The sequence below is a fragment of the Narcine bancroftii genome, chromosome 2 (assembly GCF_036971445.1).
Source record: "Narcine bancroftii isolate sNarBan1 chromosome 2, sNarBan1.hap1, whole genome shotgun sequence".
NCBI lineage: Eukaryota > Metazoa > Chordata > Chondrichthyes > Torpediniformes > Narcinidae > Narcine > Narcine bancroftii.
This window is the reverse complement of record NC_091470.1, coordinates 333,400,937-333,417,035: the sequence shown is the minus strand read 5'-3', so window position 1 is coordinate 333,417,035 and position 16,099 is coordinate 333,400,937.

The window sequence follows — 16,099 nt, the reverse complement described above, 5'->3', positions numbered from 1 at the left end:
AGAATCTGTATACTGTGGAAGATGCTCTCTTCCAGATAAAATGTTGAACTGAGGACCCATCCCCACACCGGTAGATATATTAAAAAATCTCATATTGATATTATGGAGATCAGAGGAATCCAAATCCCTCCCTTACAGATCTTTGTAAACCAGTTTTCCTCCCTACCCCACCTGGCTCCATCTACACACTCAACTCATTAGGTTCCCTACTCCCTCCCCCTACTATTCCCATCTACCCACCACTCCTCCCTTCTCAGGTTCCACTCATCACCTTCTTCTCGTATTAGATTCCATATTCTGCATAGCTTTGCCATCTCCACTCATCACCTCCCATTCTCTATCGCTATCTCCACCTTTTACACCTTCACCTGCTTCCATGTGCCCATCAACCCCTTCCTCATCTTGCCAGCTCCTACCTATCTCCCCTTTACAATCTCAGTCCTGATGCAGGTCTCAACCTGAAACATTGACCACCTCTCTGCCTCCACAATTGCAGCCTGACACCCCCTCCCACCCCACCCCGCAAGTCCCCTCAGGAGCTAACCCTAACCCCTACTATCTCCTTTCCCTTCTGATTTTGCTCCCTTCCTTTCTCCTTGCCACTTTACCTTCCTTTCAACCATTTAGCACCTGCCCTCCTATGGACTTGAGGTAAAATGTTCAGATGTGCACCACCCACTCAAATATTATCTAATGTTACTGATGGAGCAGCAAGTTTCACTATTCTAGTTAACCATTTGTTAATCAGGCAGTGGTCTGTAGAAATAAAAAAGAAAGCATTCTGAAAACATCCATTTGTGGACAAAGCAAGAGAATTAATAATTCAAATCTCCATCAGACATGAGAGTGAAAAAAAAAGTTAGCTTTTAGCTGCGGGGGTTGGGGTGATGAGGAAGGAATGGATGGCAAAGGAAATACTGTCACAACAACCCTGAACTCACCCAATAAAAGTTTTTCCAATTGTCCAACCTATCCCTCTCCTACTTTCACTGCAACTTAAAACTCAGTTGTTTTCTCTCTTTCCGGTTACATCAAAGGGTCTTTGATCTGAAACATTAACTCCGCTTCTCATTATACACCTGCTGCCTGAGTTGACAACAATTTTTGATACATTGTCAGATTTCCAGCAAATGTTAATCTCTGATTTTTGCTTCCTGTGATTTGCAAGAAATATCCTCAAAGCCCTGAGGGAGAAGGAATCTGGTGCCCATAAGCAGATGGTGGGATTTATGCAACTTATGTTCCTGGATGATTACCAGTTTGGATAAAAGATATGGTTTAGTCTGGCTGCATCTCTCTGATGCTCCAGAGCAAGGAGTTCTCTGCAACGGAATGGTGCAAATTAGCACATTCCAGAGAGAAGAAGTTTGTGCTGAAGGATGTTTTTAATCTTCTTGTGTTTAGAGCCCTCCCACCATGGACACTGAGGGGCTGGCTCTTGTGATAATATCCTCTCAAACGTACCACAAATGGGGTGACCAGAATTGTATACTGTCGTCAAAATGCAGCCTATACCAAAGTTTTAAATCATTACGACATGACTTCTTTATTTTTGTACTCAATGCCCACCTATTGAAGGTAAGCATATTATATGCCTTATTTACTGCCCTATTTAATTGCATCATCTCTTTCAAAAGGTTATGGACCTGGATCCCTCTCCACATCAATGCTTTTTAAGTGTCCTGCCCTTAACTATATATGTTCTCCTTACATTTGACCTCCCAAAGTACAACTCTATTATCTGGATTAAACTCCACCAGCTATTTCATTGTCCATGTCTGCCACTGATCCATATCCTTATTTTGTTTGATAGACTTCTACACTGCTCACAACTCCATCAATCTTAGTGCCATGTCATTAAGCATTTATCAATTATGTAATGCCAGCATTGTCACTGTCCATGGACTGGAGGTAAGATTGAGATTCACTAATTAATTACAAATTCAGAAAAAAAAATCCTTGATGATTGTGGCCATTCCTTAAATAGTGTCAAAAATGTTTTATCTGAAAAGGTCATTCTCTTCCTCAGGAAGCAATGTGGTGTAGCCGCATGGTATTTTAAAATATTTCAATTTAACTCAACTGCACAAAAATATTCTGTGGTCTAACTTATCTTGTCATACTCACCCAAAGGACAAAATGTAAGGGAGAAGTGCAATGGGTGTCAGTACCCTACAGGAACATAAGAGGTTAACATTCTTCCATTTGGGTGTGTGAAAAGGCCTATTTTTTGCATGTGAAATCCTGAAAAGTAGTTGCAAAATCAACTTTACTTTACTAATGGAAGCAGTTGACCAGCCATTTGAGAAAGCTCTCTCATTTATCTCATTCTCCATATCGCTGCAAATGATTACATTCATGTACCTGTATGTCCGTTATAACCTTAGCATGTCTGAGGGTGTCCTTGCTGATGAATTCATTTTGAAAGGCCGCCACGATCGAGTTTTAGCATCCAATTTATAGACAAAAAAAGATCAACAAAAAACTATGGGAATAGTTCAGGAGAGATCAGACAGTATTCTTCACATCGAGGAAATTTGCAATCAGCTAAAGGAAGCAGGGAGGAATTTTCAAATTATTTTTTCTTTATTGGATGAGAGGTTTACCAGACTTTTCATCTCTTCCAGGGGAATATTCACTTCTCAAAACTGAGAATGTTGCTTCTTTGAGATTACGGTATTATCCAATAAATATAAAATTTTTTAAAAAGCATAAGAAATAGTAGATGAGTAATACATTTTAATAATGGCTGCTCCTCTATTCATTAAAATTGAGGCTGATCTGCCCTCTCCTGTTTTCATCCCTGGTATCATTTATTATCCAAAGATGCCAAGAGTATATTCAGCAACTAAGTTCCACTCACCTCCTGAACAGAGAGGAATATTCTGTTCTGAATGGCAGACCCATCTTTAAGAGCTGGCACTCCTGACCGAAAGGGCATGGATAATTGATTATAAAAATAAGACAGTACTCAGATTTAAATTGCCTCACTCTCTAAAATGTTTTAGAATTTTAAGGGATGTGAAATATGCCATGTACTGCATATTCAAGTGACACATAACAGATCAGGTAGGTGAATAAGCCTACTCGGTAATGCAGGATATAACATCTTGTGATTCTTAATCCTCCAAAAGCATTCTGGATCTCATCAAATCACTCAAGGAATCAACATTTTCCTCAGAGGTTCCATTGGCCAAGCATAACTTGGGAATCAGCTTGTGTTAGGTCTGCTCTGTTCTTGAGAATTTATCTTCAAAGAGTGGGACCTCTTTTTAACCCTTAGAAGACAAGTATATCATCTTGGGTTTCCAATATCACTGACTCAATCCAAGTCCAGTCTACCTACTCAACCAGCAACACCAATAGTGCTATGCTGTCCTTTAGATCCTGTTTATTGAAAAACTCAGCCTGTTATTCAAGAAAAGTGTGGTGATGTCTGAAATCAGAAATACTGTAACAGAGGTCAGAGGTCTTGAGTAGGTTCGCTTTACATTGTTCTAGCGGGCTTTTGAGTATCAATCTGTAAGCTGCAAAATGAACAAGACTGTGAAACATGAACATCATTAGTTTAATGTAATCATTTTATTTTACCTTTTTAGTCACAAATCATGACTAGGTATACTTACGGTAATGAAGAATTGATGCTATATGTAAAATAAGGAAGTGATTGCTTCGGGGGACCCTTCCTTTGCTTAGACTCTGAAGAATATTAAGGTGGGTTTAAATTTATAAATTCACATTTTTAAATTTTAATCTTTCTAAAAACATAAAATTTTTCTAAATTTTAATTAGGAAAAAATGTAGACATACAGCTTGGTAACAGACCACACAATTACACCCAATTTAACCTACAAACCCCCCCCCCACCGGTACTTTTTGAATGGAGGGAGGAAACCATAGCCCCCGGGGAAAACCCAGGCAGACTCACGGAAGACATAGCAAACTCCTTACATTCAGTGCAGGATTCGAACCCCAGTCCTGATTGCTGGTGCTGTAAAGGTGTTGCGTTGACTGCTACACTAACTGTGCCACTTGAGAGTCATTGGAAATTTAATTGTGTGCTTGATGACTTTCAGAAAATACTGCACTATCAGCACATTCTCCCAGGATACCTGATGGAAAGACTGCAGAGATTTTCAAATCAGCTGAGCTGAACTACACTGTAACAGCAAAAATGGGGTATATCCAGGTAGATTCACATCTTTCTGTAGTGTGTGGAAGAATTTGGTTTATCCCAACTAAAATAGAAAATGCTGAAAAATCTCAGCAGACAGGCTGAGCTAAGAATGTGAATAAATGCATGAAAGTACCATAATTTTTTTCAATACCACCAACTATTAATAACACATTCCCTTTCAGAGGTATACATTTAAAAGGAGCAGGAGGGATGCTGTTGGCTAATAACCATCAATGCAGAACAGCCTTGCGAAAGCATCCTGAAACATCTACAACAAGCTCCTTGGTCATGCTGATGTTAAGAGCAAGATTGTTGTTCCATCTCCACCCAACCAGTTTCTCGATCCCCATCCAACATTCTGATTCATCATTTATATTAATATATGGCCCACAATCCAGTGCTGTCTCTGAATTTATTGATTGAAGTGGAGCTGATCTGGGCTGCACAATCATGAGTTTAGAGGGAATAGAGGAGGGGACGAAGTGCACAGCCCCGAGGTGCCCCTGTGCTGATGATCAGCAAGGAGGAGGTGATGTTGCCTATCCACACTGAGTGGGGTTTGCCGATGAGGAAGTCGAGGATCCAGTTCCGGAGGGATGAACAGAGTCTCGAATCCCAGAGTTTGATCACCCAGTCATCAGGCCCTTCGTTCCAACTTGTCCACGCCAATCATGTTGTCTACTCAAGCTAGTCCAATTTACTTGCATTCGTCCCATATCCCTCCACACCCTTCTTATTCCCATAACTATCTAAACGTCTTTTAACTGTTGCATTTTTACTCTTCTTACCGGCTGATCATTCAATTTACTGACCACTCTCTGTGTGAAAGGTTCATTGAATAAAGGGATATTATCAGTTGATCCTGATATGTATAACAAATGGAGAAAGCTACATTGTTGAAATTGATGGATTAATAAACTGTCTTATTAGCTGGCTGTGCCCATTTGGAAGAGGTCATGGTGAAGCAATGGGTGCTTTAGAGGCTGGATAGAAGCAATGTAAGCCTAACTTCCTGTGCTCTCAGCAATACCTGAGAACTGCTTCCCCAGACATATGAATGAGTATCCTTGAAATGCACACCGGAATTTTCCAAAATATTACCCATATTTCTCCTGCTTTTCTCAAAAATAATTAAAGTTTTTTTTTAACCTAGCATCAGTATTGTTAAGAACAGCACTCACGGAGGGCATACTTCCTTTCAGAATTGCTTCCGTTTGCAAGCATTTGAATTAAAAATAAGATATTGTTGGTGATGCAGCAGAATATCCTGTTTACATTTTAACACAGTGGAAGTTCACTTAATGATGCAACATTTTTTTTATAGAAATTGTGGCTAAAAGATTAAACTAGAGTTGGTACCTCTGGTCGCACTGTATGGAGGCAACTTTATTTTGCACTGAACATAACAAAAGAATATTAAGGTATGAAATAGCAGCAGGAGTACATTTTCTGATCCCCTCAAGTCTGCTTCACTATTCACCTAAATTATAGCTGATCTTTTCTATCCTTGATTCCCTTAACTTCCAGACCGTACCAGAAACATTGTGTGCAGTTCTGGAAATTGAGGAAATCAAGGTGAATGGTGAAGCAGGAATCCAAAAGAGGTGGGGGAGTTGCATGACTAATCAGAGGATGTTGCATTTGTACTTAGAGAGGGCATCTGACTGGTGAGGCAATATAGATGAAGTCCTGGTAAAAGAAAGGAATAGTCACTGAGATGGAGTTAGACTATTATTCTTTCAGCTTCCCTTTGTTGTGGGAGATAGAGGAACCAATATTTTAATTTTAATAATTTTTAATTTAGATATACAGCACAGTAACAGGCCCTTCCAGCCCATGAATCCCTGCCACCCAAATGCACCCAGGTGACTAATGAATCTATTAACTCCATATATCTTTGGAATGTAGGAGAAAACCAGAGTATTTAGAGCAAATCCATGTGGACACAGAGAGGATGTACAAACTCCTTGCAGACAGTGCCAGATTTGAATCTGGGTGGCTGATGTTGTAATAGTGTTGGACTGACCACTCCGCTCACTGTACAGCCCCAGCTACTCAATGTTATGTATGTTGAAATATTACAATATGAAAGCAAAAGGAGATTTGCGAGGCAAGATTTTTTTTTAAAACAGAGAATGTGCTGACAATGGTGGGTAGTGGAAGTAGATATGTTAACAAAATTTGAGAGGCATTTAGACAGGCACATGAACAAGCCGGGGATGGAGTGATATCAACCAAGTGCAGATATATGGAATTAGTATAAATTGGCATCATGGTCACCAGAAACATCTGAGACCAAATGGCATTGAGCTGGGCATTGTTCTGTGTTCCCTACTCCAACTCATATTCAATGTATCTTTTGATTAACCCAAGTTTATTCATCACATCCCTAATTTAGTTAGAATGTTTCTTCTGCAAGCAGTCTAACTGGTTTGCTCTAACATTCATAACACCCACTTAAACACTACAATTTACATTAAAATTAATAGAAAGATCAATGAGTTCCAAGCATTCATGTCAAGTGTCCTTTTCACTACCTTGTCTACCTGTGTTGTCACTTTGAGGGAACAATGAATGTACTCCTCAGTCTCTCTTCTACACTTCCCACACACCTGTCATTCACTGCATATTTTCTGCCAATGTTTAACTCCCTTTTGATTATTAACACCACTGAGTCCCTCACCATTTAACAAATTCTATATTTTGTTTAATACACTGATGTGCATCCATATGGTCCTTCCATCCTCTCCCTACTCTCAATTTCACCTTGTTTAACATCTGTCGTGTTGAGAAGAGTATCAGGTTTGGTGGATTAACAGGGAGATTAATCTGGACACAAGTGTTACAATCACACGTAATTTTTATTAACACGTGAGAAACAAACGGGAGAATGTTAAATGGTACTCGATCACTATTTCACTTAAGCGATGATATAGACGTTCATCTCAGACTTCGGTTGGACTCCAACAACGAATAAGCCTATACTCAACCTGCTCACACACTACAAACAGGGACTCTTTCTTTCTTCTTTAATTTTTTTATTCAATTTTAATATAATATGCAACATACAATAGACAATGCATGGAGAAAATAAGGATATATGTTGACAAGATTATAACATACAACATCCAATTAAAAATAATAGTCTTCATTTCCCCATACAAAGAAAAAAAAAGAATTGACATTATACTAAAATTCCCCCCCCATACTAATTAATAAAATTAAGTTTGAAAAACAAAAACAACTGGAAAGCCTTGGAACAGCATTCATCAGACATAAGAAGCCTGGTCCTCACCCACAAGAGAAATTTGATGGCATCAGGAAAGGACAACGACTCCAAAAGAAAAACATTAGAACTTATATCATGCAGAAATATTGTATGAATGGGTGCCAAGTTTCTTCAAATTTAATAGAAGAATCAAAAGTGGCACATAATTTTTTCTAAATTCAAACAGGCCATGGCTTGAGAAAACCATTGGACTATAGTAGGTGGAGTGGGGTCCTTTCTTCTAAAAAGAATTGTTCTCCTAGCCATTAGGGGTAGTGAAAACTATCATCTGATGAGCAGAAGCAGAGAGTGACCTATATCTGCTCCAAAAAGGAGCAGCCAAAGGGATTTGGCTGTAAATCAATTGCAAGAATTACTGAAAGAAGACCAAAAATATCTTTCCAAAACTGGACAGGACCAAAACATATAGGTCAATGAAGCCACTTGTGAATTACACCCATTGCAGAATGGATTGAAATTAAAAAAAAACAGGCAAGCTTGTCCTTGGACATGTGCACCCTATGTACTACCTTAAATTGAATAAGGGAGTGTTGAGCACACATTGATGAGGTATTAACCATTGGACTTTTGCAGCTCCAATGAACTCCTTCATCTGTTGCCTTTTGTAAACAACAATCCATTAATGAAGTGTCTTAAACACTCTTCAAAGCTCTTACAAAAGCTGTGAGGCCCCAATATGTCTAGCATTAGCAGAGTTCCAGTATTTCAAATAAGGTCTGTTTTAAAGTGTTTGTATGTGACCTACTCTAACAAACCTTTCCCAATTTATCTCCCAAAAACATATCTATATACTCTGTCACATTAAACAGATGCAAATTAAACAGACCATACTTGTTTGAAAGTTGCTTAAAGGATATAAGATATTATTCCATTAACAAATCCCAAAAACAAAGAATACCCTTAGCCTTACAAAAAGATAAAGCTTGGTCATTCACGGATGGTTGAAAAAAATAATTAGATAGAATAAAACCAGATAGAGTTATTTTTTTTAAATCAAAGAACCTCCAGAACTGAAACCATATCCATAATATGTGTTTGGGTATAGGATTGATTATCAATTTACTAAACTTGGTAAGTACAAAAGGAAGAGCAGCTCTCAATATAGAAACTATCAAAAATTTCTGAACCGCGGTAGGGCTTCTCTGTTGTGTTCCATGTACGGTTCCCAAATTTGTTCGAATACTGTGATGTTATTTCTTCAATTATATGTTATTTTTTCCAATGGAATACATTTATTCATTTCTATGTACCATTGCTGTATTCTCAGGCTATCTTCTAATTTCCAGGTTGACATAATACATTTTTTTGCTACAGCTAAGACTATCATAATAAATCTTTTTTACAGAAGGAGAAGACAAAATGAACTGACCCAGAATGTAAAAGTAGAAGACACAAATTTCATGTTTATTTTCATTGTGTGATGATACTGTTTAATGGGTTTAATGTATCATATAGATTGAAATTTGAGTGGGTGGGGAGGGTGAAGGAGGGAGGGAAGGGAGGGGGGAAAAGGGGAGAAAATGACACTGTGTATATTCAAGAAGGAAATGTTTGTGTGAATTTTGGTTAGCATGGTTCATAGTGCGAAAAATTTAAAAAAAATTTAAAAAAAATTCTGAACCAATTTCAATTCCAGATTTATCCATGACACACATTCAAATATATCAAAATAAAAAAAATCCAGAATATGACATATCTAATATTAATTGCCAAATATTAAAATCTAAAGTTAGGTGAACCAAGACCCCATCCTTTTTCAACTTCTGTATTTGTGCTTTATTTAACCTTGCATTTTTATTCTGCCAAATATAGGAAGATATCTTGGAATCAATAATATCAAAATAAAAATTTCAGAATAAAAACTGGAATGGCTTGTAATAAATACAAAAATTTAAGTAAAATCATAATCTTGATTGCATTGATATAACCTACTAATGATAATGATAAAGGCGACCATACTGAGAGGGATTGTTTCACATCATCAATCAAAGGAAAGAAATTTAGTTTATATAAATCTTCAAATTTTTAGGAATTTTAACATCTAGATAGGTAAAATAATCCTTAACAACCTTAAATGGTATATGCTCATAAACAGGTACCTGAATATTCAGGGGAAGTAATTTACTCTTGTTAAGATTTAATTCATGGCCAGGAAAAAAAACTAAATTGTGACAGCAAAGGTAAAATAGAAGGAATAGATTTCTCTGGGTCTGAAACATATAACAACAAACCATCCACATATAAAGATATTTAATGAATTTTAACCCCCCAGTAATTACCACAAGTATCATTAGAATCTTGAATCGCATCTGCTAAGGGTTCCAAAGCTAAATCAAACAGTAAAGGACTAAGAGGACAGCCCTGTCTAGTTCCGTATTGGAGCCTAAACAGGAAAGACCTTTGATTGTTAGTAAAAACAAATACAGAATGAGTATGATAGAAATAAAATCAGGGCCAAAATTAAATTTCTATAAAACCTCAAGGCCATTCCACCCTGTCAAATGCCTTCTCAGTATCCAATGAAATGACACATCAGAATCCTAGCTGAGGGAGAATACATTATATTAATCTGCAAATATTTGAATATGAATAATGATTTTTAATGATCATTAGAAATAATACAGGGAAGAACCTTATCCAACCTACTAGCTAGTTTTTGAAAAGAATTTTGAATCAACATTTAATAATAATATTGGTCTATAAGAAGCACAATCAGTAGATTCTTTATTCTTTTTAGAATTAAAGAAATTGATACCTTGTAAAAAAAAAAATGAGGCACGGTGGAGTCCTTAAACACTTTACATAACTAAGGAACAAGTAGGTTAGCAAATGATTTGAAAAACTTAACCGTGTATCTATCTGGACAAGGTGCTTATCCAACTAGAGAGAAGTAATGATACATAATCATGCTGGGAGAATTTAGGAACATTTAATTGACCCAGGAAATTATCCAGTGAACTTGAATTCTCTGGAAAATCAGATTTATATAAATTGGAATAAAACTCATGGAATGTCTTATTTATTTCATTATGATCAAAAGTCACACTCCCATCTTTCTTACAAATCTTCTTAATCTGTCTTTTAACAATGGCAGCTTTCAATTGACTTACCAGATTTTCCCCCATGCTTTTGGATTTTAAAAGATGGCTTTCACGCAAGTTAAAAGCAAATCATGGTGCATTTGGAATTCCACTCTGTCTTTATAAAGGTTAGAATTAGGAGCGACTGAGTGTAATCTATCAATTTCTTCAATCTTATTAACTAACAATATTCTTTCCTCATTCGTTCACTTTCTCAGCCCTACTGAATATTAAATAATTTGATCTTGAAGATAGACCTTAAAAGTATCCCATAATATTAAGCTAGACATTCTTTCCCTGAATTCATTGCAAAAAAGAAAGCTATCTGTTCTTTAATAAAGTTAATGAACTTTAACAAAGTAGAATTAAATCGCCATTGCCTGGAACAGGAACCTACATAGCTAGTTTAAATGAAAGCTTCAATGGTACATAATCAGATATTACAATTGCTTCATAATCACATGCAGTAACAGACAGTGCTAGCCAAGAATCAATAAAGAAATAGTCTATATTAGAATATATATGGTGAACATGAGAAAAAATGAAAATTCTTTATCATCTGGATGCAAAAACCTCCAAATATCCAGAAGCCTGAGTCCCAGAAAAAATAATTAATAAAAGTAGCCAATTTATTTGGGAGTATCTGATTGGAGGCTGATCTATCAAAGGACTGAGATAGCACATAAAGTTTCCCCCCCCTCCCCCCACCCCCCATAAGCAACATATACTCATTCAAATTTGGCAGTAATGAAAACATACATTTAAAAAATGCTGGGTGTCAAAATTAGAAGCATTAAATGTTCACCCACATTACCTTTTTACATAGGGAATTGGATATAATTAGAAATCTACCACTGGAGTTTGCAAAGTATCAAAATGTATAAATGGAGTAAAAGAATCAATAAAAATTAAAATTCCTTTAATTTTATCTTGGGATTAAGAATGAAATTGCTAGCTCTTCCAAAATTTAATAAAAAGCTGACTACCCTCTCCTCAAATATGCATCTCCTGTGCAAATGTAATGTTAGCCTGAAGCCTTCTACACACATTTTAAAAAATTGTTTAATTAGATGGTTTAGGCCATTCAAAGTCTATTATACAGGATTAAAAACCTTGTTATCCATCATGCCTGAATACAGCACAAGTCTAAACAGAACAATGTATATTGAGCAAGAGAAAGCCACATCCAAAGGGAGGTTGGGAGACCATGGAAAAAAACAGGAACAATGCAGTTAAACTGATAAGGTTAGAATTCCAAGGCAGTCCAGAGAAAAACCTAATCTATATATCCCTCCCCTCTCCCCCCCAAGATCCAAAAACTATCCTATAGAAGGATAGTAAGCTAACTAACGCCCCAACCCCCATTGCTTCTCACTGGCTAAGCTCCAGAATACAAAAAAAAATCAATTCCCTAATATAATGTAGTCAAAATAAGCAGGAATTATCCAACATCAAATGACAAACCAAAAAGACGTCTGTCTGAAAACCACAAGGTCAAACAGAACCAGTTAACATACATTGTTCATTTTAACTTGAAAAGTAACATAGAGCTGAAAAACAATAGGATACCCTCAAGAAAAAATGCAATTATTAAAACAACCAAATTATAGAGTGACCAAGAGAAAATGCTTTAAATCAAATTAACCAGTCCACATCATCCAAACGTAACAGGATGTTCCTCTCAGGACACCAATAAATCCATCAGAGATAAAACACCCACAGTCAAATTAAACTATTTCATATTAATTGTAAAGTAGAAGGCTGCTGATCCAAGAATTTCCAAGCACCATCCACTGAACGAAACCATTTACGAGGACATATTCTGGCGTAATTCTTAACCGTGCAGGAAACAATAGGGAGGGTGAAACTCTTATTTATACAGTTCAGCCATCACTGGTTTATACTATGCACTCTCAGTAAGAATTTCAGGGCAGATATCCTCCACAATATGGAATTCAAATTCCTTGTATTTAAGTTTCTTCTTTTATTCTGCTTCACGAATTATAATTTTCTTGGTCTGAAAGCAATGCAGACTCAGAATCACTGGTCATGGCTTTAACTCTGGGGAATGTTTCATTCTTAATGCCTGATGCACCCTTTCCAAGATAGGAGGATTCTGTAGTACAACTCCCCAAATAACTCAAACAAATAATTTGAAAAGAATTTAATTAAGATACCAGATTCTGTATCTTCAGGGATACCAATAAAACATACATTCACTCTGTGACTGTGACCTTCCAAATCAGTCACTTTCTTTTTAAACTTGTCAAGTTGCTGTGGTAGTGGAAGTTAAAGTCTGTTCCAAAGAATCTAACATTTGATCACACTTGACTGCAACCTGCTCCAGAGTAAAGATCAGTTCATTATGAGTCTCTAAGTTCAAATTCAGGGAACCTAGTTTGCTTTCAAAACCTTTAAGCATAGATTCTCGACTTAACAATCTTTCATCCAGTTTAAAATACATCTTCTCGAAAAGTTCAGTAACTATTTCCACTGTTTACGGAGTTTCTTTAGGATCTTCCTGAGGGTTTCCATCTTTTTTTCTGTTTTTCACATTTTTAGCTTCCAGACAAGTTTTTCCACTTCTGACCGATGCCATTTGTTGGACACTATCAGTTGCCTCAATAATTGCAATGACTAAAACGGAGGGGAACAATGGACTTTATTACACAGAAGATTTGAGCTGGCCCGGATCCAAACTAGGGAAGTGCAGGGAAGGGAAAGTTGGTCCGACCTTTATGGCCTGGATCCCAGGGAAGGAGTCCAGGTAAGAGTGTCATCAGGGGGCAGGCCAGCCCAAGCCAATTAGCATATACAATCCATACTATTACATTCACACCCTCTTTTTAAACAGAAACCCCCCCACTCCCTTTTACACAACTAGAGGGATGGAAGAGAGAGAGGAGAAAAAGAAATTGCTAGAGGTTTAGCCGCACAGGTGACTTTCTCCTTCTGCTGGACCGCCGGAGGGCAGGCGTGTCTGAGCTCAGCTATTTAGGAGGGGAAGCAGTCCTAGGAGGGCAGGGGAAGGAGCAGTCAGGGCCAGGGGAATGCTTGAGGGCTCCTGGGAGGAAGGGGGATCTGATGCTTCCCAGGGGACCGACTCCTAGAGGAGAGCTGGGTGGCTCAGCCTCCAGTATTGCGTTCCTGTGTGGTGTGGTCTGCTCCGTGGGATGGGCTGTGCCAGGCAGGGCAGTTTCGGGATCCCTGGCCCTGACCAGGTCTCAGATAGGCACAGTGGGGTGGCCATTGGGGTATCTCACAAATGCATATTGAGGGTTGGCATGTATGAGGTGTACCGATTCCACCAGTGGATCCGTCTTATGGCCCCTCGCGTGTCTCCGTAGCAGGTCCAGCCCTAGGGTTGCCAGCCAAGGAGGAATGGAGGCACCATTCACCGATCTCCTTGGGAAAGCAAACAAACGTTCATGCGGGGTGGTGTTAGTCGTGGTGCACAGGAGTGATCAGATGGCGTGAAGCGCCTCGGGCAAGACATCCTGCCAGCGGGATACCAGCATGTTTTTGGACCTAAGGGCCAGGAGCACTCCTTTCCAGATGGTGGCGTTCTCCCTTTCCACTTGGCCATTATCCCTGAGGTTATAGCTGAAGGTCCTGCTGGTGGTTATGCCTCTGGCCAGGAAGTACTGTCGCAGTTCCTCACTCACGAACGAGGTCCCACGATCGCAGATGTACTCGGGGTACCCAAATAGGGTGAAGATACTGTGCAGCGCCTTGATGACCTTGGCCGAGGTCATATCCAGGAAGGGAATAGCAAAGGGGAACCTGGAGAACTCATCCACAACCATCACGAAGTTGACATTCCTATTTGTAGTGGGTAGAGGCCCTTGAAATTGATACTGAGTTGTTCAAAAGGGCATGTGACCTTGATGAGGTGTGCCTTTATGGGCTGGTAGAACTGCGGCTTACATTCAGCGCAGATCTGGCAGCACCTGGTCATGGACCGGAAGTCCTCAACGGAGTTCGGAAGGTTCCGAATCTTGACGAAGTGGTATAACCTTGTGACTCCGGGGTGGCACAAACTGTCATGGAGGGTCTGGAGACAGTCAAGATGCACACTGCCGCACGTCCCCCAGGATAGGGCATCTGGGGGATCGTTGAGTTTACTTGGTTGGTACAAAATGTCGATCCTCCACCTAAGAATCTTGTTGTTCTTGATTTTACCTCGCTGTTTAGTATTAAACATGAAGGCCACGGCCCTCTGGTCTGTCAGCAAGGTAAAATGTTTAACGGCCAGGTAATGACGCCAGTGGCACAACGCCTCAACGATCGCTTGGGCCTCCTTCTCGACCAAGGAGTGACGCACCTCAGGACTGTGTAGGGTGCGGGAGAAAAATGCTACTGGCCTGCCTACCTGGTTAAGAGTGGCGGCCAGTGCGAAATCAGAGGCATTGCTCTCCACCTTGAAATGGAATTAACTCATCTACGGCATGCATCATGGCCTTTGCGATGTCTCCTCGGATCTGGAAGAATGCAGCTTGGGCTTCCGCCGATAACGGGAAAGTTGTGGACTTAAAGGGGGAGGGCTTTATCAGCGTAATTGGGCACCCATTGTGCATAATAGGAAAACAGCCCCAGACATCTTTTCAGGGACTTTAGGGTGTTTGGGACTGGGAGCTCCATAAGGGGTCGCATGCGGTCGGGGTCCGGGGCTATGACACCATGTGCCACGGGACAACTGAGAAGGGCCAGAAGGTCTGTGTTGAACACACACTTGTCCTTATTGTACATCAAGTTGAGAGACTTGGCCGTACGCAAGAACTTAGCGAGGTTCATGTTATGGTCCCGTTGGTTGTGGCCACAGATGGTGACATTGTCGTGATACGGGAACGTCACCGCCAGCTTGTGCTCCTCCAACATCCAATCCATGACCCTCTGAAAAGCAGAGACACCGTTAGTAACACCAAAAGGCACCCATAGGAAGTGTAAAAAGTCTGCCATCAGCCTCAAAACCCATATAGAGCCGGTCACTCGGGCGAAGTGGGAGTTGATGATAAGCTGACTTGAGATCAATGGTCGAGAAGACTCTGTATTGTGCGACCTTATTGACCAAGTTGGCTATCCGGGATTATGCATCCAACTGGATGAAGCGGTTGATGGTTTGGCTATAATCAATCACCATCCGGGGCTTGCCTGCCCCTCTAACCACAAGTACCTGTGCTCTCCAGGGGCACCAAGAGTCACTGAACCTCGGACTGGATGAATGCCATATCCTCAGTGCTGTAGCTCCTGCTCTTGGTGACAATTGGTTTACAGTCCGGGGTGAGGTTTGCAAATAGTGATGGAGGGGCCACCTGCAGGGTGGTGAGACTGCAGGACAGTGTCGAATGCTGGGTGCTCAATTGGGGGGGGGGGGTGGTCCGTAAGCAGTGGGTTATAAATGGTGAGCAGAAGTTGGGGCCTCCCCAAACGCCATCGTCACATTCCTGAACTAACTCTGGAAATCAAGGCCCAGGAGGATCAGCGTGCAGAGCTGGGGCATGACCAACAATAAGAAGTCCTTATAACACTCCCCCACCCCCCTCCCCCCCCACC